The sequence below is a fragment of the Sarcophilus harrisii genome, chromosome 1, assembly GCF_902635505.1.
Source record: "Sarcophilus harrisii chromosome 1, mSarHar1.11, whole genome shotgun sequence".
Lineage (NCBI taxonomy): Eukaryota > Metazoa > Chordata > Mammalia > Dasyuromorphia > Dasyuridae > Sarcophilus > Sarcophilus harrisii.
The window spans coordinates 580,191,034-580,212,391 of NC_045426.1; the positions used below are offsets into that span (position 1 = coordinate 580,191,034).

The 21,358-nt window shown below is 37.2% G+C and overlaps 1 long non-coding RNA gene across 1 annotated transcript; it reads left to right on the top strand.

Annotated features, from left to right (window-relative positions):
- Window positions 1-641: 641 nt before the first annotated feature.
- LOC116420671 lies at window positions 642-15,970 on the top strand. The gene is made up of 3 exons (XR_004231062.1): window positions 642-1,040; window positions 12,069-12,417; window positions 15,321-15,970. It is a non-coding gene; the product is annotated as an uncharacterized LOC116420671 (long non-coding RNA).
- Window positions 15,971-21,358: the final 5,388 nt, after the last annotated feature.

A 21,358-nucleotide genomic window follows, 5' to 3' on the forward strand; every position in this document is an offset into this window, starting at 1 on the left:
GTTTTAGTATCTATCTCTGGAATTTTGTGATCTGCCATCAGAAAATTCCAGAAAATCTCTGTCTGAAATGAGACAGACTATATACATCCCTTCTCAGGCAAAAATAATCTGATTGGAGGGGGGGGAGGGAGAAGGATTTTCAGCAATGGTGGTTGTTTTTCATTCTGATAAAAAAAATTATGAAATCAGTGTGTGAGAAAGAATCCTAACTTGAGAAGAAACCTTGAGACATTAGTAATTTGTATAGAAGACAGTTTGTTCTTGTAAGATAGTCTAGTAACATGATCTGTTCATTGGTACATATAATAAGTGATGAATCATAGAAGCATAGCCTTAGATCTAGAAATTCTATAGCATAATTTTATGTATGAGAAAACTAAGGCATAAGGAAATTAAATAATATTCCCAAGATGGCACAGCTGGGAATTGAACTCATGTCCATGGAGAAATCCAGATACTAAAGAAAAAGGAAGGAATATAGGTTTGTGATTTCATTGGTATAAGAATATAATAAATACTTGTTAATTGATAGAGAACTCCTGTAATAGGAACTTCCTTCTACCAAAGCAGATGAGCACTTTAAAACTCTTCCTTAAAGAGTTGCCTGAAAAGCTTAATAACTTGTCTGTATGTGTTAGAAAGAGAATTTGAACCCAGGGTTTCCTGGCTCTGAGGGCTGTTCTCTACCTGCTATAATTATGCTGGCTTTCACACCTCTTCCTTTTAAATTGTAGCCATTGCAGACCAGCATAGTTTGCCTGTTGAAAAGTTGAACCTTTCTGAAAATCTCTATTTTTCAAAGTTTTTTCAGCATAATCTCTACATCTTCAGTTTGTATTGTTGTTGGCTCAATGACCATTCTTTGGTGCTCACTACTTGCTGAGAATGCAATCTCCAAAGTACTCTGAGTGTTTAATCTTTGAATCAACTCAAGAAGATGGAGTTACCCCAACTGGAAAACTCCAGCCTGATTTCAAGGAAATTGCAGCTGCAACAATAAGATAGAAATTCAACTAGTTTGGAGGAGGCAAGGATGAAAGGTAAGAGGCTCACAAAGGCCTGTTTGCGCCTAGAAGAGAATGCACCACATAAATCAATGGCTAACCTTGGCTCAGCTTTGCTGTGTCAGACTCTGTCCTGGCCCAATGTCATGGTTATCGGGATTTGTCATCTTGGGAACCAGTACAGGGAAGCTAGAGGCCAAAGAGGGGCCTGCAGAAAGAAAGGGGGATGAGAAGGAAATTAATAGCCTTGGTGACCGTGACTACTATTTTGATACAAAGCAGAACTTCTGCAATATTTCAAGGGACATGCAGAAGGATGAGAGCTGTTGGAAGGATGCCTTTGACTTCAGAATGTGCTTGATTACAAAGAATGCTGATAAGAGCTAAGTGGAAAGCAGCTGGAACTTGGGTTGCTGCGTGAGCCCAAGCTTGCTGTTTATTCCTAGATCACATTTGCAGCTGCTTTTATCTCTCTTCTAGAAGTTCCTGAGGATAGTTGGGGGGTAGGAATGGGGGGATGGAGAGGTGAATCATTAAATGCAAAATAAATACCTACTTGCTGACAAGAAAAGTAATTTATTAGCCTGTTGCTGCACCAGATGTCTGTTAATGTGCAAGTCCTGATTTGGAAACAATTCAGTATCCCCTCTACCCAAGAATGGATATTACACCATTTTCCCCTCTACCCAAATATGGATATTACACTATTTTAATTTGGATTATCTATAGACCTATTGTCTCAACATCCCTTTTACACAACAGCTCCTTCCCCCCACCCCCAGGAACAGTAACTTCTCATGGAAAAGGGGGCAAAATTACTCTTTTCCTCCATTTCTTTGGCACAATCTTAGCTATCTCTAATTTATACATGAACATGTGTCCCTTGAATAAATCTAACCTCCTTGAGGCAAGAATTTTTTTTTTTTTTTGCATTTGTATCTCCAGTGCCTAGCAGAATGTCTGACACATAGCGAGGGATTAAAAATATTTAAGGATGGATTGATTCTGTGTTGATTCTTATTCTGCTTCCACAGGAACCTTGAACTCTGACCCTGGGATTCTGAGCTCTGATAGGTGACATTTTAGCTTTATTTTAACCAGGCCTCGGCTACCATTAAAGTCACTAGGCAATCCTTAGTAACTCTTCTTCTTCCCCTTTATATGTTGTTTTTTACCTTTAGAAGGCAAGTTTCTTTAAGATAGATTGGCTTGCTTTCTTATATGTAAATCCCCAGTGCTTAGCTCAGTGTCTGGTGGTCCATCTGTCTGATGGCTGTCTGTCTATCTTTCTTCTATCTACTTTTCTCTTTTGATCTGTCTTTTTCTGTCTATCATCTATCTTTCTTGTCAAATATCTATCTTTGTTGACATATCTATAAATTTATCATCTATTTTTCTCTATTGATCTATGTATCTATCATCTATCTTTCTCTCTATTGATCTTCATCAAAATTACAAGTAACTGAGGAAATCAGAGATGGAGCCACAGAATAGCCACCAGAACTCTCTTGAAGAACATCTAGAGGCAGGGAACACACTATGAGTGGAAGAGAATTTTCTTGATTCTTGAATCTTGTACTAAGGCAGGACAAGGCAAACTATGGCATAGAGATCCTTTGGTGGGTCACCTATTGGCATTTGAGTTCCATGTTTTCCACAGAGATTCTCCAAAGGAAAAAACTCCTTTCTTGATTTTTCATCCTTCCTTCTACAGTCTATGTGTTTATGTTACAGTCCTGTGTTTATGTTCCTCAACAACGTCCACACCTTAAGTCTACTAGTGTTGTCACAAAGATTTTTAGTCTTGGAATGCAAAAATTGTCTACTGCCTTTAAATGAATCATGAATCATTGTTATCCTGATAGTGGTTTTCTATTGGGATTGTAGAGTGAGGTAGTAGATTGGATTAATGGGCCAATAAACTTTCTTTTCTAGCATTTTAAAAGTTTTGTATTGACATCCTTTCTTTTTATATCATCTTTTCCCCCAAATATATCTCTCCCCAAAATCAAATGAGTCTATGTTCCATACCCATAGTCCTTCAACTCAAGAAAGTAATGTCATTTCTTTTCTCTTCTTTAGACCATTAAACTTTACTTTTTTATTAATTTTTTCAACTATATATTAAATTTACAACAAGCTATTAGCAAACCTAACAAAATGGATTTACTTCCACACTGGTAGGTGGAAGGAGGAAAAAAGAACAGTTTTAACACACAGGCAGAGGAAGAGCTTCTACTATATAGATCTTCTCCCCACTACTCCTCCCTCCCCAATCTCTTTTAATGAAAGAATTCCTATATATCAAATGCCCTAAGAAGAAAGTTCATGGTGTTTCCTATCAGAAATGGAAAAAATCCCTAAAAAGTAGAATTATCCAATAATACAGTGGATTGACTCAGAAAGTTGCCCATCACTAGTAGTCTTCATGGGGCAGCTAGGGGACAGACTGGATAGACCCATGGGCTGAGAAGTAGGAAGAACCATCTTACTGTGTACAAATCTGCCTCAGACACTTACTAGCTATATAATCTCAAGCAAGTTACTTAACACTGTTTGCCTTGGTTTCCTCACCTGTAAAAATGAGCTGGAGAAGGAAATGGCAAACCACTCCAATATCTCTGCCAAGAAAAACCCTAAACAGTGTTATAAAGAATTTGATACTACTCAACAGTAACAACAGTATGTATCACTATCTAGATTTGTGAAGGGAATAATCATAACAGTGAAATCAAAGATCCTTCAAGTATTGAAATAATACGAATTCTAGGACTTACATCAACTTTATGCTGCTCAAAGTGCTTTTGCCTATATAAAGAGCTAATAACAACCTGTGAGTTAGGGATCACTTCCACCTTCACCAGCCTTTGACAGAATGCAAATACCGATCATGGTGATGATAACAAAGACTAGTATTTATATAGTTCTTTAAAATTTGTGAATCACTTATAAAATTCCTCCAGGGGAGGGACTGCTTCATGTTTGTCTTTGCATCCTCAATACTTAGTATAATATCTGACAGATAGTAGTAGCTCCATAAATTTAATTAGTTTGAACTTTTACTGTTCCTAGTTTGGTATTGAACAGTGTAAAATATATGGGGAGTCAGGAAACCAAATTCTAGTGACATTTCTTCTACTAATCATCTATCTAACTTTAGACAAATTTCTCCTTTCTGGAACCTCGGTATCATCTTCTATGGTAGTGTTATAATTACGTCTCAGTTCCTTTATAGCTTTAAAATTCTATAGAAAGACAGCATTGCATAGTGGAAAACAGTTTTTGATTCAGGGCTGTGGAACTCTCAGACCATTTTCTCATCCATAATATGAGGGAGTTGAATTACACTGAAGTACTTAACCTAGGGGATCCACAACTACACACACACACACACACACACACACACACACACACACACAACTGAATTTCAATATACTTGGTTTTCTTTGTATTTTAATTTATTTTTATTTTGTACATTTTAAAATATTATCCTGAGAATGGGATAATAGACTTCCCCAGACTAACAAAAGGATCCATGAAGAAAAAAAAAAGTTAGGAACCCCTGGACTAAATGGTTTCTAATATTCATTATCATTCTAGCTATAAATATTCTTTTTTTTTGTACTTACTAGTATTTTTTCCAATTATATGTAATGATGAGTTTTCAACATTTATTTTTGTAAGATTTTGAGTTCCAAGTTTTTTTCCTCCCTCCTTTGCCTTTTCCCTCCCTAAGACAACAAGTAATCCATATAGTTTATGCCTGCACAGTCATTTTAAATATATTTCCATATTAGTCTTGTTATGAAAGAAGAATCAGAACAAAAGGAAAAAATCATGAGAAATAAAAAACAAATTAAAAAGAGAAAATAGTATATAGCTATAAATATTCTAATTATGTTTCTGATCACTAATCCTAATAAAACAAAGCAACAAATACTTATTTAGGCATTGAGTAATAATAAAAATATGACAGCATATTTTCACTTCCTTCCAAGGATAATTTTATTTGGGGCAGTTAGGTGACTCAGTGTATGGAATATCAAGACTGGAGTCAGAAAAACCTGAGTTTTTCTCAGCCTCCGACATTTACTGGCTGTGTGACTTTGGGCAAGTCATTAACCCTGTTTGCCTCAGTTTCCTCATCTGTAACATGAGGAGAAGGAAACATCAGATCACTCCAGTATCTTTGCCCAAAAAAAAACGCCAAAAGAGGTCCTGAAAAGTTGAAAACAATTTAACAACAATAACAACAACAAAAATGGTTTAGGGAAACTGTGGTAGTTGGACTCAGAAAGACAAGTACAAATCTATTTCAAATACTTAGTACTGGATTATTCAGCTGTAATTATATTTGATATTTATAAAATGTTTTTATAATTATTATATATTAGTAAATATGTCTTATGTATAATATAAATTCTTACACTTATCTATTATTAGTAATACAATTCTTTCAATCTTAGTCTTTTCAAGGATAAAGTGGGGATAATAACAAGTGCCTACTTCACAGGGTTGTTGTGAGGATCAAATTAGATAACACATATGAAGCCCTTTGCACAATTTAGATTTCTATAAAAATGCTCACTGTTTAAAAGTACTTGGTGTAACAATAGTGTTTTAAGAACAACTTTGAGTGAATATGTTATTTTGAGCATTATAAATACACAAATTAATTTCAAAGGACATATCAAGAAAGATGCTATCTATATTCAGAGAAAGAAATGATAGAAATATGTGTAGAATAATTTTACATATATACCTGAGTTTAATGGTAGCCATCTGAGGGATGAGAAGGGAAAAAATTTACATGATAACTTTGTTATATTTAAAAAGAATAGTAAGTTAGACATAATAGATTTGCAGTTTCATATGCAACTATCTTTTTTATTATGCTATGTTCTGAAAATGCTTGTTTTATTCATAAATTTAAAATAAAATAATCTTTAAGAGTACTTGTTATATATGCCAAACGATTTACTGGGCTGATACAAAATTTAGCTCAGGGGAGTTAGCCATGTTTTCACATGCCCCTAAGCTTTCCTTATTCCTGGTTTCTCATACCTATTTATCTCTCTGGTTAAAGAATAAGGAAACTACCACATGGCTCCTTCTCTAGCACCCCTCTTACCTTGGTCTATTGACAACATCCTGTGAGGTCACAGCTAGAAGTTCTTACTGGGCTCCTAAGCCACTGAACTCCATGCTTTGAGCTGCAACTTCACCTTTTTTCCCCCAGTTATAATTATAATTTGTACAATTCTGATATTTACTTTCCTAGCTCAGTGCAGGAGTAAGTTACTAAATATCATAGTTCACCAACTAATCCCAGCATTTCTGTGGCACATCTGAATTGAAAAGATTACAGCCCTTTATCACTCCAGCTCAGAAGGAAACCACTACTTACATGATTACAAGTGGAACAATGATCCTCTGTCTTCTTGGAGATTTAGATGGAACAGTGGGGTTAAGACCTTTATGTGGATTCAGTTGTTTCTGACTTTACAAAATTTTCCATTTAAAAAGGGCAAAGCAAATGCCCAGGTTTCTAGAACTTTCAAGAAGGGATGGCCCACTTGAACTGATGAATGGATGGCCTTTGCAGTTCGAAAAACCAAAAAAAAAAACCAAAAAACCCCAAAAAACAAAAAAAATCCCTTAACTGAAAGGGTGTGGATTTGCCTTGTTTACTTGAGAATTAACTTTAAAGCTTAATTGTCTGAGACAGTGGCCTCTATATTCACCTACTGCCAGAGAATGAAAAAGCCAGATTGCCCAAGTGGAATTTGAATTTCATGGTAGGGAGAATATGGCCGGATAATGCCTAGAGGAACAAATCTAGCTCAAGAAGAATGGAACTGATGGGCACATGTCTGTACTTTCTTTCTTAACACCCAGATCAGATTCCTAACCTACATTTGGGTCCCACTGGGCTTCTGCTCACTCCATATTTCTGTTGTTGATTAGATCCCTGAGTGCCTCTCTTTCCCTTTGGACTTCCCTTGCTACAGAGAGAGAAGGGATGTTCAAAGAAAGCCAAGTCAAGGCTTTGTCCTTGGAGAGAAGATGGAAGAGATCAGAGAAGGTTCTGCTAGCCAGCAAGGGTCCCTGGACAGGATTTTGTCTGGAAATCTCTGAATCTGGCAAAAGAGAGGATATTGGAACAAATGTTTGAATGAAACAATAATCAAAGAAATAGAATAATAGGCTAAGAAATAACAGACAGCAGGGATGCAAGCACATAGCTCATAGTATCTATAATCCTTTATGAAAAAGCAAATTGTGCATTGCTATTTCTCCCTTTTTTGGCATATATTTTATTAATAAAACAAGGAGGGAATTGCAAATTATCTAAATAGTAGTAGTAGTAGTAGTAGTAGTAGTAGTAGTAGTAGTAGTAGCTTTTATATGGCATTTTAAGGTTAACACAATCCTTTATATACTAAGAGTATTACAAAAGTCTTATTACAGTATAACTTTAAATTACCCTAAAACTTTTTGGAGACCCTATATTATCTAATTGGATCCTCAAACCAATCCTGTGAGGTAGGTCCCGTTATTATCTACATTTTATAGATGAGAAACCTAAGGCTGAATGAGATTAAGTAATTTGTACAGGGTAACATGGCTAGTAGGTGTTAAATATAGTGCTCAGCTATGTACAAAGGTATACTTAGCTATTCAGTCCTCAGTGGGAATTCTATAGACATTTTTCAGAGGCGTACCAGCACTATTTCTACAAAGGTGTGATAAGGGCAATTGAAGAGTTACTATTTAAGATGCAGAACCAAGATGCTGGAGTAGCAGGAAAAAGTATATTGAGTTTTTCCTAATCTTTTTTTGAAAAAAAAAATTCTTCTAAACAGATTAGAAAATACCAAAATAAATTCTGATGAGAAATCCAAGAAAAAGTCACTATGAATCATTTTTTTTTCTGCCCAGGTCTACATAAAGAGATAGAGATGTGGATGGACTCTGGGAATAGGGTTTGGTGATTAGAGTATGGAACATTCTAGAACTCAGAGATTAAAAGCAGATCCAACTTTAACACCCCAGTGAGAGGAGGTCCTGGACCCACGATGGGAGTGGAAGGCAGTGACTCAAAGTTTGGGAATAGGGGCCAATTGGCAGCTTTGTTGTTCACCATCCAGATGTAGATCATAGATCCAAGGCAGACGAAAGAGACAACATGTGTCCCCAGAGTATTCCAAGGTAGTATATATTCTCAGTTAATTTTTTTTGGTAGTATATGTATGTACCCAGGAGCAAATTCAGAAGCAATCAGTAGCTGTGTGGCTCAGATTACAAGTAAAGCAGGATCTCAGTTGCAACTTCTAGTCTGGTTTGAAACCTGTAGAAAAATAACTAAGGCAAGAATCTCAGAACAAAAAGAAGCCTATAATTCTGTCACTCTGAACTTGCAGAATTTTTTTAAAAGTCTAGACATCATATTTCAAGAAATCATTTTTTAAAAACTGAACAGACCTCTTAGAACCAATGGACAAAATGGAAACAAAATGGAAATAGACTCTACCAGTCTTCCTGAAAGAAACTCCCAAATGAAAACTCTAAAAAACATAATAATAAAAATCCAGAGCTTCCAGTTTGAAGAAAAAATATCACAAACCACATAAAAAAGGCAGAAAGAAAAAAAAAAGACAAAGAAAGAATGAATGAATTAAAAAAAGAAAAAAATCATAGTCAGGATCATACAAAAATTAACCACCACCACTATAAAGTTGTGGAGAGCCTGGAATAGTATTTCAGAACTCAAATGATACAGATTTTCAACAAAAAATAATGCCCAACCAAATAGGACAAAAACAGAATTTTAGTGAAAGAGGACATCCAGACACACGAAATCAAGGAAGATAAATATGAATAATTATAAGAGATTAGACAAGAATGAACTACTCGTACCCTAATATGGGAAAATAATCCATTATGTCCCCTCAAATGCTATCATCATTAGGGGTCATGGAGAGAGACAGAAGTCTTGAGAGTGGTTTTGTTATTTCTTGATGATCTTAAAGGATGACTGGAAAGGAAGAAGGAAAAAAAAATACACTGAGGAAAAGGAAATGAGGGGAAAAAGTTAAGGGGAAATTATCTCGTAATTGGAGTGTCCAAGTAGAAGTCTATACAGACAAAGAAGAAAAAGTAAGGGGGAGTAGGAGACATTTGAATCTCATTCCCATCTGAACTGATTAAATAAGAAAAAAAAATACACACATGTAGAGGTGGGTACAGAAATACTTTTCATTCAATACAGATAATGGAAGGAAAGGAAAGAAAAGCTAAGGGTGAACTAAATAGAGAGGGATCAGTTCTGAACAAAAACAAACTTTGGGAATGTAAAAATCCTGATAGCTCTTTTTGAGATCAAAAAGGATTAAAATAGAAAGAGGACCTATCAATTGGGGAATAGTTATAAAAGTGAATACTATGGGATACTATTAATAAAGAAGATGATTTCTGAGAAACTTAGAAAGACTTTTATGAACTAATTGAGAGTGAAGTAAGCAGGATCAAAAGAACAAGGCATACAAAAACAACAATAGTATAAAGTCAAATAACTTTGAAAAACTTAAGATTTTCAATTGTCATAAATCCAGATGATGAAACATGCTATCCAAGTCCTTAAAGAAAGATGAAAGACTCAGATTTTTCTTTTGATTTGAGTAGTGTAGAAATTTGTTTTGATTGACTATACATATTTACATCAAGGGTTTTGTTTTTTCTCAATGTTGAGAGGAATGGCGCAGGGTAAAAGAGGAGGGAGAAAAGGTTGAGTCTTCTTGATTGAAAAAAAATTTTTTTAGTGTTATTAATTCTTTAGGTGCTTTTATCAAGTCTTCAGGGTGTGCTTTTGTTGTTAACCAAATTTCACTTCTCCCATTCTTTTCCCCACTTCTGGAGAAAATTAGGCAGAGGAAGTCTTCCTTACATTTTGGTAGAAAAAAAAAAAAGAAATATGAGAATGCAAACTTTTTTCAGCTTTTACTTATTGTAGTCCTACTGCCAGCACCAATCACAGCACCTGGCACTTAGTGGTATTTAATAAATGTTTGATGATTGACTAAGAAAGTGTGAGAGAAGCACAAAAGCAAATGAATTGATAGACATAGCAACAATTGTGATGGACAAGGGTGCTCTGCTATGTCATGTTGCTTCTAGTATCTTGCATTTGGTTTTATTGGGGGGGGCGGAATAATAAAAAGAACAAAGAGAAAATAAATTGAAAACAGTGGGCATGATGGAATATGTCATAAACAGAGAGCAAAGATCCCAGTAGAATGCAAATTCCTTAAGGAACTTTCTTAAGAGACTGGGCCATTTTTTTTTTTTTTTTTTTTTTTTTTTTTTTTTGTATCTACAGCACTTAACACAGAGAGCTTGGCACACGGTAAGTACATAATAAATTCTTATTGATAAATTGATGGTTTATTGATTAATATCTATAATTTCAATGCTGAGAAATATTTGAGGAACACATAGGTATTGACCATAGTAAGGGCTTAATGGACTTCAGATAAACAATTTACTGTAATTTGGATTTAAACGTTAAATTCCAACCTCTGGAAATTTCACCTGAAAGCTCTGCTCTTTAAAGTTTTATCCCATTCTAAGGAACTAATCTGACCCTGAAAGTAGAAGTTCAGTGTCTTTTTTGTTTGAAGTTCTATCTAGGGGCAGCTAAATTAGGAAATGAAAATTAAATAAAACTGAATTTTAAAATAAAAAATTTTAAATCACAAATGAGAAGAGAAATCAGCAATCAATTCTTTACAAAGTTAGAAATGAATAATAATTATTCTGGTGCCATGATGGCAGTTTTTGTAAAGAGGGGAAAGTAAAGGAACAAGATTTTTAAGAATTTACTATGTGCCAGATAGGACAGTTTAAGTGGTAGTGTGGATATAGAGTTTAGATTTCTAGGCTCATCTTCCTGAGTTCAAAGCTAACTTCAGACACTTGCTAGCCATGTGATCCTGGGGAAATCACTTAACCTTGTTTGCCTCAGTTTTCTCATCTGTAAAATAAGTTGGAGAAGGAAATAGCAAACCACTCCTGCATCTTTGCCAAGAAAATCCCAAATAGGGTCACCAAGAGTCAGTATGAATGAAAAGGACTGAACCTCAGTGTTCTAATATTCTAAGCATTTTATAAATATCTCATCTGATCTTCACAACAACTCTGGGAAGGAAGTGTTTCCATTTACAGTTGAGATAATTGAGGCAGGAAGAAGCTTTCTCAGGCTCCCACAGCTAGTATCTGAAGCTGGATTTGAATACAGGCTTTCCTGACTCTAGGCCTACTGCTCTAGACTTCATAGAATTTATTGGAATCATTGGGTGGAAGAGACAGGACTCAGCCTCCCCAATGAAGGTCCCCTTGAGTTGTAAGATACTATTTTTTCCACTTAATCAGCAGTTCTATTCTGAAGCAGCATTCTGAAAAATATGATTGTATCAAGCAGTGTGCTGTATATAGATAGTGTTGGATAAGTACTTAGGAGACAAGTTCTAATCTAGCTCTGTCATTAACTAGGTTGCACTCATCTAATTTCCCTAGACTTCCATTTCTCCCCTTTCCTTTACCAATGAAAGGGCTGGGTTAGGCTGCCTGTAAATACATTTCAAGATTTCACATGCTGGGAGCCTAAGTGTTGGCACATTGGGGAGAAGCAGGCCCATAAAAAAAAACTAGCCCTTTAAAAGTGCTTGATTTATGTTATTTCATTTGATGCACTGTGATCATTTTTACTACAAAACTTAACTGATGTATATAGATGGAATACATTCATATTTACACATGTAATTGTACTCTGAGAAGAGGAACCATGGGGGGTTGATAAAAGGAAATGATATTGTATACATATTGAAAAACAATATCTGATTTTTTAAAATATCATAAGAGCTGGTATAAACAAATCATAACTTACAGATGTGTATAAAATCTGTAAGTGTTCTGCACATTTACTATTTGGAGAGAAGGTTTGGATGATGTGTGGTTTGTTTCCTTTTAATTGTTTGGACTATATGTTCTTTTCATTTTTCACAGGATAGAGAGCCAAAGGAATTAAGTTACATGGAAGAATATACAAGAGCTCCTTTAGGAAATAAACCTATAACAGGAACCATGGGCCCCTGATCTCCTAGGCAGCAGAACCAGCCTGTGTTGGTATGACTGTACAGTCTGTGTCTTTGTCATCCAGAAAAGAATGACTCTTCCCATGAGTTATCACTTCTCAGCAGCATGTTACAATGGACTATTTTAGGGGACCTGGCCTTGGTGAGAATTGTAGAGAATGAGTTGGAAAGGTGGGCTTTTACATCCTGAGGAAGATCTGTTGCCAGAACTCTGCTAGCATCACAGATTTAGAACAAGGGGACTTCAATTTGACATACAGGTGAGAGAAAAATATCCTTTAACTTAATAGAGACGAATTAAACTCCCTCTGGAGCATAGGGATGAATCACATAAACCCAAGCATGATGAAGTTACTAATGATTTCCTAGGAAATTCATTAACCAATCAACCAATAAGCATTTATGCAGTGCCCATTTTATGATTGGCACTATGCCCACTGCTCTATATGCAAATGCCAAAGTGGGACACTCCCTCTCTTTAAAATAGCTTACATTCCATTGGGTGGACCCAACATATGGGAAAATATATGCTAGTAAATGCAAGATATTTGCAAAATAAATCCACAGCAACTTGAGAGGGGCGGGGTGCAGAATATGAACATGTGGGAGAATCAGGAAAGACCTTTTGAAGAAAGCAGCATTTGAGTAGAGCTCTGAGAGAGCTAAAACCAAGAGTGGGAAATGAAAAGGAAGAACTTGTCAGAAATAGAGAGCAGTCTCTTGTTTGCAAAGACAAAGAAGCAGGAAATGGCATGTTGTATACAGAGCTGATATGGTCATCGATGAGGGTGAAAAGGGGTCTGATAGGCAGCATATTCAACTTCCTCAGATGAAGAAAATTAGGTTCAGAAAACTTGTAATTTCCCTAAAGTCAAAGGTAGAAAGTGGCTATCAGAATTTGAACTTTTGTCCTCTGATTCTAAATCTAGTAGCCTTTACTCTCCCATTGGTATCCTCCCAAATAAGCAAACTGGTTTGGACAGAATATAAAGTGAGAGCAGAACAATCATACAATCATACATCAACAAGCATACAATCAACATGTAAATTGACAAAATGGAAACCTTTCTCCATATAGTTTTCTACTTTTCAACATATTTCCACTCTAACTCTCCATTTCAGAAGAATTTGCTCAGTGTTAGACAACTAGTAATTATCTAACATCAGATGTGAATTCAGATCTTCCTGACTTCAGTTCCAGGCCCTATCTACTGATCAAGCTCAATGGAAGGTGCTAGAGAGAATTAAAGACAGATAGGCAGAAATATAGATATGTAGATGTAGGACAGAATGTCAGGGAGGGAGGAAAGAAGAGGGATGAGAGAAAGAGAAAGAGGGAGAGACAGAGAGAGAGGGAAGGAGAGAGAGAGACAAGTAGAGTGACTGACAGACACAGAGAGAAAGACAGATAGACACAGAAACAGAGAGAGATAGATTCAGACATGAAAGAGACAGATTCAGACATGAGAGAGACAGAGACAGAAAGCCAGAGAAAAGCCAGAGAGAGAAAGAAAGAGCACATTTATTAAGCATTTATGTATCAGGCACTGTCCTATGTGCTAGAGATATAAATACAAGCAACCTAGATAGTCCTGCCTTCACAGAGCTTTTGTTAAGATGAAGAAAGACAACAAACAAGGGAATGGTGGGAAATGAAGGAAAAGGGAATGGGGAGGGAAAGATTCTCATAAAAAGTCATAATAAATAAGTAGCAGGAGGTTGCATGCAGGACAAGACCCTAGCTAGATGAGGCCCAAAGCTCACCTACTCAGAGTAAAGAGAGACAGTAGAGTCCAAGTTTCCAAGGAGCTTTAAAAATTAAAAAAGATAAAGTGGGGCCATAGCAAGTAGACAGCAAGAAAGAATACTGGATTTAGAGTTAGAAGACATGAGATAGAAGTCCAACTCAGCCCAGTGGTCATGAGACCTTGACCAAGTTATTTCCCCCTTGCTCTGGACTTCTGTTTCCTCATTGGCCAAATGGGAGGATTTGATCAGATGTGTTCCAAGGTCTTTTCAAGATCTAAAGCTAAATTTTCTTGCACTGAATTTTCACCCTGACAATTTATAGTGATCTGGAAGCAGCTTTGGGCTCTCAAAGGCTATGACAACAGAACATCACCTCTGGTCATCCTACTACACTGAAATGAACTGATATTTTTGTCATCTGGGAAACTGGCCTAGTAAAGTTTAAAAAGACTCATCACCAAATTAACTTCAGTATGATGAATTTGTTAGCCATAATTTGCCCCCAAATGCCACTCCAATTAGTCCTAGGGGAGTTGTCATATTGATCAAGCGGAGAAACATCCTATGTTGGAAAAAACATTGACTATTAAAATAATGATTAGGAAGGGTAGGGATTATTATCCCTGTTTTACAGTTAAAGAAATAAAGGTTTTAGGGGCAGCTAAGTGGCACAGTGGATAGATCACCAGCCCTGAAGTCAGGAGGACCTGAGTTCAAATTTGGCCTCAGACACTTAACACATTCCAGCTGTGTGACACTGGGGCAAGTCGCTTAACCCCAATTGCTTCAGCAGAAAGAAAGAAAAAAGAAAGAAAGAAATGAAGGCTTATAAAGGAAAAATGACTTTACCAAGGTCACCCATTCGATAAAGACTTGGGAACTATATTTCTTTACAACTAAAACTACACAACTAGATGATGAAGGAAATAGAGAGCTGGACTTTGAGTAAAAAGTATGGAAGTTCAAATCTAGTCTCAGATATTAACTAGCTATATGGTCCCGGACAAGTCATTTAATCTCTGCCTCAATTGTAAAATGGAAATCATAATGGTGCTTACTTCCCAAGATTAAATGAAATAATATTTATAAAATTCTTAGCACATAGTAGGCACTTAATATATGCTTATTCCTTTCCCCTATAAATGAAGGATCTTTTATTGAACCATGCCTTCTTTTTTCTTCTCTTTTCCCTTTTTCTTCATATATCATTGAAATTGACCATATCTCTTCTAGTTCCCTCCACTTCTCCTCATGCAACTATGGAACAATAACATCAGAAGAGCCAGTATGGTAGACAGCTAGTTAGGCTTGGGGGAGGGTGAATACAAGAGAACTCCTAAGTGGGGACTCTCATGAACATGTTTCCACTCCCACTTTTCTCTTTATAATCAAACACTGCCTTGACCTTTTTCAGACACTATATGAGGAAGCTGCAAAAACAGTAGTCACTAAGGAAGATAACTTCATGGAAAATGAGAATAGAGGGTGGAAGAGAGGATTTCCCACTGCTTTCCTGGAAGAACCCATTTTTCCCAGAAGCAAAGGGTTCCACTATCCCTTTATTTTAAAAATAGTTCCCTTTCTATTAGCAGCCAGGTTCCAAGCCCTTCCCAATCCTGCCACCCCAGGAGATACTTAACTCCCACAGAGAACTGCAGTGGGGCCACTTAAAACCTACAGGAACTCAACCCCTGTGAGTAGAGGCACTGCCCACCCTGAAGCTTTCTCCATCAGCTACAATCCTCTCGTGAATATTAACTGAGTAACTGACATATGGACACCATTCATCATCTTTGTGAGAGAGTAACACCCAAAGTAAACACTTGGGAGAGTAATTGGCTGTTACAACATCCTTGCATTACAGGATCATTGTATGCTTTTCCCTGATTCTTATAAAACAGGAGAGGAAAGAAGTTTTCTTTTTTTTACTGAGTACAATGAAATCTAATGCACAACACAAGTTCCCTACTTTTCAGCAGACAATGACAATGGAAACAATGCTTCAACTTTTCCTTCTCCTCCCCAACCCCCATCAAAAAAAGAAAAAAGAAAGAAGAAAGTAGAAGGGAAAGCAGAGAAGAGAAGAGGAAAGGACAGGAGAGGAAAGAAGAGGAAAGAGAAAAAGACAGTAGAGAAAAGGAGGAGAGAAGAGAGGAAAGGTGGGGAGAAAAGAGAAGAAGGGAGAGGAAGGGGGAAGAGAAAAAAAGAGAAGGGGTCTGAGAAATTGAGGGGCACTGTGTATCTTCTCCCATATAAACACTTGTGCGAGTCTAGTTTATCAAAGTTGCAAATGAGGCCCATCACGTAATTAAAAGTTTGTCATGGGACAGCTAGTTGCTGTAGTCCATAGTACATTAGCCCTGAAAGGAGGACTGAGTTCAAATTTGGCCTCAGACATTTAACACTTCCTGGCTGTGTGACCCTGAGCAAGTCACTTAACCCCAATTGCCTCAGGGGAAAAAAAAGTTTGTCACTGAGCCTAATTTCCTCCCTGCCCAATTCCCTCCTCACCAACTCTATTTGACATCAAGAATCCACTAAATAAAGATTAGAAAATAGGATATCATAATTACACAGTCTGCTCAATAGTGACATAATATATATTGATGCCATGACACTACATCCCTTAATATGTATCCTTGATCACTCCTGGACATTAGACATCCAGAGATTTCTCTGCTGGTCCTGTAGAACTGCTACCTGTACTTTTTAAACTTTTCTAAGGAGCAAAAGGAACAGAGCCCACCATCTTATTAACCTTATTATAAATGTTTATATAATGCTTACTATAAATTAAGTAGTTTTCCCAGATTGCTTTATGGTAGTAGTCTAACTTGCCCGACAGACACTTTTTAAGGACGTGCATGTTTATTTGTATGTGTAAGCTATAAGAAGGATCAGGTAGTTGGCACAATGGATAGAATTCCAGGCCTGGAATCAGGAAGACTCATCTCCTTAGTTCAAGGAGACTAGTCTAAGACTAGCTGTGTGACCCTGGCAATGCACTCCAATATCTCTACCAAGAAAACTCAAGATTGGGTCATGAAGAGTCAGACATGATTGAAAAATTCAGTAAGATGGGGGACATGGATGAAAGTAATTGAGCCATCTTTTGGCATATCTGCTAGATCAATAACAGGAGAACAGAGAGGGGTCTCCTCTGTACAGAGAAAATATAGACCATGAGGTCTCCTCGGTATCACTGATTCTTTGTGAAATGGTGCAGTCTAATGAAGGATGTGTGGGTGAATATTTAACAACCAGATCTCAAAAAAACATTGGTTGGGTTGTTAGGTTTAATCTGCATTAGTAACATTTTCTTTATCACTTTCTTAAGATTGGGAATCAACAAAACAATAAATCAAGCCTTGATTTGTAGGATTTGTGGATTCTGAGGAACTGGTAGGAGCTGGCTCCAGCATGCCCCTGAGTCTAATCCTCTGACCTTAAATTCTAAAAAGGATTGTCATAAACCAAGCAGGAAAGCCCTTTAAGATCCTTTATTTCAGACTGGTTAAATCCTGTTATCTTCTACTCACTCCCTTGGCTCTTTCCCCTCTGACAAAATGCCAGGAAAAGTGTCTTTTCCCCCTAACTCCAAGGGGCATCCCTCTTCCCTTCTCTCTATTTCTTCTCCCTCCCTCTCTTCTTCCACCCCACCCTTGCTTCCTACAGCCAAAAATGAGAACTGGGTTGAGTGAGGGATAATCTCATTATGGCACTAATACCATAGGTCATCAGGCAATGAGACTCCATCTGCAAATTATCACTTGGCTTCATAGGAGAAGAATTTGTGTAAAATGTTGTTACGATAGTAGCATATTCCAAACAGAAAGTGAAAATGTAAGCTCTATCCTGGCATTTACTTTCCAATAAATGAACTGGCTCAAACACCATTTTTCTCTCTTCTACTTGAAAAAACTTTTTTTCTTAAAAAAAAAAAATAAGTTGAGACTTCAATAACTAAAGAATTCCCATTAAGTGCAAATCTACTCGGAATTTAAAGAAGGTCAGGTTTTCTTTATTATTATTATTAACCCACATTCAACAAATATCTATTAAATACCAACTATTTAATAGACACTGTACTGTAGGCATTAGGGAAACAAAAATGAGACATCTTCTACCTTCAAGGAACTTATATTCTTGTAAAAGGAGATAATATAAATGTATATATATGCAAATAAGTAATTAGAAAAATATTCAAAATAATTTCTTAAGGCAGAAGGGAAGGTACAACAACATATTTGTATAGTGCTTGAAGGTTTATAAAGGAGTATAAATGTACTATCTAGATTTGATTCTTACATGGTGGGTACTCTTATTCCCATTTTTTCACATATGAAACTGAGGTTCAGCGAGATTAAATGATCTGCCTACGTTCACACAGATAGCATCTGACCAGGCATTTGAGCCCAGATCTTCCTGTTCTGGTCTGTTAAATTATACTAGAGGCATTAGGTAAAGCTTCAGAGTCTTCTTGTGCCCATTTTTTATAGTAATGAGAATTCTGGATTGCCTACAAGATTAGAAAGTAAATGCATACAGATGTAATATCTTTCAAAAGGAAGAGTTTCCTTCGAAAGATATTAAAATAATACTAACAGTTACTAGTTACTTAGTCTAGTGGTATAACAGGCAGACTGATTTTCCTGAGTTCAAATCTGGCCTCAGACACTTTATAATTTTGTGATCCTGGACAAGTCACTTAACCCTACATGCCTCAGTTTCTCATCTGTAAAATATGCTGGAAAAGGAAATGGTAAGTCATTCCAGTATTTTTGCCAAGATTCAAGAACATGTACATATGTTTCTGTATCTATATATACACATATATGGCAATCAATAAATATTTGTTAAGTGAATGAATGACATTTTTAGAGACTCACATATTAGGATTCGGTTCAGAGATAGAGTGTTCATCTTCTGTAGAAAGTTCATAGGTGAACAAGGAGGTATATTTTTCCCCACTGAAAATTGTGGTTCTAAATGTTAGAGTCTATCTTTTAAATAATCCACAGCCTAACTTTAATGCTACTTACTATGTCAAATTAATTATCTGTACTGGAAAGATAAATATTTGAATTACAGATCATAAAGTGCTAGAACTGGAAGAGACCTTAGAGATCATTCTGACCAACACCCCAAGAAGTCCCAGGGAAGTGAAACAGCTTGCCCAAAGTCACATGCTAACTAGTCAAGAGCAGAAGCTACTTCTCTTGAAGCCCTATCCATTGTCTATTCCATTACACCAGCCTGGCCAGTCTGTTCAGAAGTGTAATCATTATTCAAAAAGAATGAGGGTCTGTTAGGTGTTACACGTGTTGAACATCTCCATTAAAAAAAAAAAAAAAAAGGTCCTCTGAAAATAGTTAAAGTTTCACTTTTCTGCAAAATTGAATTTCTGGTCTCCCCAGTACTGGCTGGAAACAAATCAATGGTCCACTCACTCCCTCAGGGTACCCTTGCAGCTTCAGCTTGGCTGACTTGCCTAGTAGTCACCTACTAGACTTAATTCTATGAAAGCAGGTGTTCAGGTATTTTTAGAACACTGTATATCTTCCAAAGCTTAGGCACATAGGTGGTGCAGTGGATATGATGTTGGACTTGGAGTCAGGAAGAGCTGAGTTCAAATATGGCCCTAGCCAGTTAGCTGTGTTAACTGACCCAACTGTGTTACCTATCTCATCCTCAGTTTCTTCATCTACAAGCTGGGTATAAGAGCAGCAATGACCTCACAGGGTTGTGATAAGGATCAAAGGAGACAACATATGAAAAAGCACTTTACAAACTTTAAATGGCTATGTAAATGGTAGATTTTGCACTTAATAAAAGTTTCTGAGTAAAGAATAAATGAACCTTTTGAAGAATTTAGGTGAGTGCACAACACTCAACCTTCAATGGTTTTCCTTATATTGAGTGTATTATTAATTCTCTGTCAGATAAATTGAACATTTCAAAATGTTCAGCTGGTGCTTTAAAAAAAAATACCCATCGTTGTCACTTTCCAATAACTGAGCTCTGCCCCCCAAATCCTTACTTATAACAAACAACCGTTAAGCAAAAAAAAAATCTGATGCATTAGCTATATTCGACGGTATATGTCTGGCACATAGTAAATGCTTAATAAATATCATCCTACAACAGTAGGATACCTCTAAAGTCCCATAGTCAATAATGATTATTTCATCGACATGAGTTCTGACTTTTTTTGTTTTCTTTTAACATTATTGTGGTCGTTGTTATGCTCATTTCATTCCTCATCAGTGTCAAATATGTCTTAGCAAGAATAAACATTTATTAAAGGTTTACTATGTGGAATTCCGAACCGCCGGCCTATTGGAGACGCTTCATATTCCTCACAGCCAGCTAGCTCGATTGTCCCAATGACCCTAGGATGAGTACATCCAACAGAATTGGGAACACATCACCTTCTCCGTCTCCCTCCCCAGAGACCTTCCTCCCCAAAATCCCCAACCTCCAATCTCCAGTTCGATCCAAGGTCTTAAACGAAAACATGTGTAAAAGGGAAGTTGAAATCCCTTTGGTGCGAGCGATTAGATCCCCGATAGTGCTTTAGCCTCTGGGCTAAAGAAGACACTTTGTTTCGTGCCTATTTTCTAGGCAAACAGATGCGAATTGAAGGATGGAAACGTGAGGCGAAATGAAGCCTTAAGGCAGGGCAGGGTTAAGGGGTGCAGCGACTCAAAGATTGGGGGGTGGGGGGAGGAGGCGGGAAGCTATTAGTGGAACTTGTACTTCTCACCTGGAGCCCCGAAGGCAATGATTCCAGTCTGGAATAACCGAGGCCGCTTAGTGCAGCAGCAGTCTCCACAGCCAAGGTCGGCTACTTAACGGACCTCAAGACCTCCAGTTTAGTGAGCTACTCCTCTAGTCTTGAAGACTTGGAAGTGGAAGAGGCTTCCACTCGGAAGAGCCAAAGGTTGCCGTTTTCAAGCCGGCTTAGCAAGGTCTGGCAGTCCCTACTGAGGACACCCACTCCCACGCCCATATAGAGCAACCCAAAAGCCAGAGGACTAGGATGAAATGAGTGAATCTGAGGAGAGAAGAGACAGAGAGGAGGAGAGGCGGGAAGTATCAGTTCCTAACACGGCAATTTCGCTAAATCAAATCCAGAGTTGAAATAATAATTTTAAAACAAAATCCCGCTGTTCCAAACTGACAAAAGGTTTCTTCAAGACGAGGCTCTGGAGACACTGAGGGAGGGAAGACGAGAGATTTACACCGCTCTTTTAGCCGGAGGGAGAATCCTTCAACCTCCCCATTTCCTTACACCATCACCGCCTCCTCCCCCCTCCCCAGTACCATCCCCAGGACCAAAGGAGTTGAGTAAAAAAGGTTGTTGAAAGGGGTGGGGGTAGCAAAAGGAGGAGAGAGGCAGAATGGAGGTTTAGCTGAATTAGGGTCGAATGGATCTGAAGTAGCAACCAG